The 3,119-nt window shown below is 39.3% G+C and overlaps 1 long non-coding RNA gene across 1 annotated transcript; it reads right to left on the bottom strand.

Annotated features, from left to right (window-relative positions):
- Positions 1 to 976: 976 nt before the first annotated feature.
- Positions 977 to 2,882, bottom strand: LOC145877402 (uncharacterized). Its single transcript, XR_014391688.1, has 3 exons — positions 2,704 to 2,882; positions 2,281 to 2,314; positions 977 to 1,507 (listed from the first exon to the last, which is right to left on the bottom strand). It is a non-coding gene; the product is annotated as an uncharacterized LOC145877402 (long non-coding RNA).
- Positions 2,883 to 3,119: the final 237 nt, after the last annotated feature.

The following is a 3,119-nucleotide window of genomic DNA, read 5'->3' on the forward strand; positions in this document are numbered from 1 at the left end:
AATGTTGAAGTGTTACATTGAAGTGTGATGTTGAAGTGTGACATTGAAGTGTTATGTTGAAGTGTTACATTGAAGTGTTACGCTGAAGTGTTACATTAAAGTGTTACGCTGAAGTGTTACATTGAAGTGTTACATTAAAGTGTTACTGAAGTGTTACGCTGAAGTGTTACCTTGAAATGTTACGTTGAAGTGTTACATTAAAGTGTGATATTAAAATATGACATTGAAGTGTGAGGTTGAAGTGTAACATTGAAGTGTGACATCGAAGTGTGACGTTGAAGTGTAACGCTGAAGTGACATTGAAGTGTAACATTGAAGTGTAACGTTGAAGTGTTACGCTGAAGTGACGCCGAAGGTAACGTTGAAGTGTTACATTGAAGTGTTACGTTGAAGTGTTAGATTGAAGTGTTACGCTTGAAGTGTGATGTTGAAATGTGACATTGAAGTGTTACGCTGAAGTGTTACGTTAGTGTTACGCTAAAGTGTTACGTTGAAGTGTTACGTTGAAGTGTGACGTTGAAGTGTGACGCTGAAGTGTGACGTTGAAGTGTAACATTGAAGTGTAACGTTGAAGTGTGACGTTGAAGTGTTACATTGAAGTGTAATGTTGAAGTGTAACGTTGAAGTGTGACGTTGAAGTGTAACATTGAAGTGTAACGTTGAAGTGTGACGTCTGAAGTGTTACATTGAAGTGTAATGTTGAAGTGTAACATGGAAGTGTTACATTGAAGTGTGATGTTGAAGTGTAACGTTGAAGTGTTACATTCAAGAGTGACGCTGAAGTGTAACGTTGAAGTGTAATGTTGAAGGTGATGTTGAAGTGTAACGTTGAAGAGTGACGTATGGTTAATGTTAAAGTATTAAAAGTGTTAAAAGGTAAAAAGGTGAAGAAAAATAGTAGATAAGTGCAACTATCAGATATATATCCATACATCTCCCCACCCCCAAGGTAGTCCCCACCCCTAGGGCAACCAACTCAACAGTGTTAAGTTAAAATAAGTTAGTTATCTAAGAATAAGTTGTATCCATACCTCTCCCCTGCCTCCAGGGTAGTCCCTACCCCTAGGGCCACCAACTCAACAGTTTTAAATTAAAATAAGTTAGTTAACTAAGAATAAGTTGTATCCATACCTCTCCCCTGCCTCCAGGGTAGTCCCTACCCCTAGGGCCACCAACTCAACAGTGTTAAATTAAAATAAGTTAGTTAACTAAGAAGAAGTTGTATCCATACCTCTCCCCTGCCCCCAGGGTACTCCCTACCCCTAGGGCCACCAACTCAACAGTGTTAAATTAAAATAAGTTAGTTATCTAAGAAGAAGTTGTATCCATACCTCTCCTGAGAGAACATAGACCCCTGCCCCCAGGGTACTCCCCACCCCTAGGGCCACCAGGTCCAGGGTGGTCAGACAGCGGTTTGAAAGTGGACTCCTCTCCCTCGGGCTCCAGAGGTTTTCTCCTGGACAGGCTCCGTACAAAGGAGCTCAATGAGTGGCAGGTCATCCTTCTACTAGGGTCAGGGTCAGGGGTTAAGGGTTGGGGGAAGAAGAGAGGGGGGATGTAATGAGAGAAGGTAGAGAGAGAAAAGGGGATCAGTGAGGGTGGGAGTGAGAGAGAGAGAGAGAGAGAGAGAGAGAGAGAGAGAGAGAGAGAGTGAGAGAGCGAGAGAGAGAGAGAGTGAGAGAGAGAGAGAGAGAGAGAGAGAGAGTGAGTGAGTGAGAGAGAGAGAGAGAGACAGAGAGAGAGACAGAGAGAGAGAGAGAGAGAGAGAGACGATGAGAGAGAGAGAGAGAGAGAGAGAGAATGGATGAGTGAACATGTTGGTGAATAATTCTCAGATCACCCCTCACACTGAATCATTTCTGACGACATGATGTTCAAGAACATTACTTTCTAGTAATTTAGCTATTCAAAAGCTACATTGAAGAAAATAAACACTGGAAATCAATGAAAAAGTGTCTGTCTTTACCACATAGTTTAAGACATACCTCTAAGTTTTTAAAAGATCAGAAGTATAATATCAGAAAAATTATTGATAACATGTATCGGTTTCCATGTATTTTATGAAGTCTTCTAAATACAGCCGTGCTCTTTGTAAATCTACTGTAAAATCCATAAGCATACTTTATGGTCTGTCCCTATCAGTAACATTCTTTCACAAGGCACTCTAATTCCAAAAGTTCAGCACCATTGAGTGGAAACCTTGCATTCTCCTATTAAAACACCAAAATCACTATAATTAGTCTACCAAATAATAAATCAATATTTGTTTTGTCTGCTTACCTGTTAATGAGTGATTCCCTGCTACAGAGCTGTGCTGTGTTTAAGAGAGACAATTGATAGTGTTTGTTATTCTTTCCTTCAATCGCTTAATTATTTTATGCCTCCTCCTTTATCACCTGCTTGACTGAAGACTGCTGATGCCTGTAATTTTTCTCCTGATGCCCATTGGCTCTATAACTACACCCTAACCTGCTACATGACTCTGGGTTTTACACAACCTCTAATAACTAACCACACACACATATCTAGCCAAAACTCACAACTTTTATCAATAGGATAAACCTAAATGAGTATGTAATAAGGAAATATTTACAGTATGTAATGTAAATACATGTTTATTAAACATTTATGTCATATAAAAAACCTGAATTAGAAATGTAATATCTAATAACAGGTGTGTGAATCAATAGAAGGTGTACTCACCTTACCGTACAAGTTCTATGTTGTCATGTGTTCTGAGACGGAACATGGACAATCAGAGACATTCCATTCTGTTCTGTTCTGTTCTCTCTCTCTCTCTCTGTCTTTCTCTCTCTCTCTCTTTCTTTATCTCACTCGCTCTCTCTCTCTCTCTCCCTCTCTCTCTCTCTCTCTCTCTCTCCCTCTCTCTCTCTCTCATTCTCTATCTCTCTAAATCTCTATCTCTCTCTAAATCTCTCTCTCAATTCAATTCAATTCAATTCAATTCAATTCAATTCAATTTATTGGCATGACGTAAGACTGTACATATTGCCAAAGCTTACTTTTGATAATTACAATATGAAAATAATAAGAATCAAAATTGTCTTTGATATCCTCGTCTGTGCTTATGCACTGCCGCTCTTAAATTCAAACCACAG

This window comes from Salmo salar, unplaced genomic scaffold, assembly GCF_965601325.2.
Source record: "Salmo salar unplaced genomic scaffold, fSalSal1 ptg001156l, whole genome shotgun sequence".
Taxonomy (NCBI): Eukaryota; Metazoa; Chordata; class Actinopteri; order Salmoniformes; family Salmonidae; genus Salmo; species Salmo salar.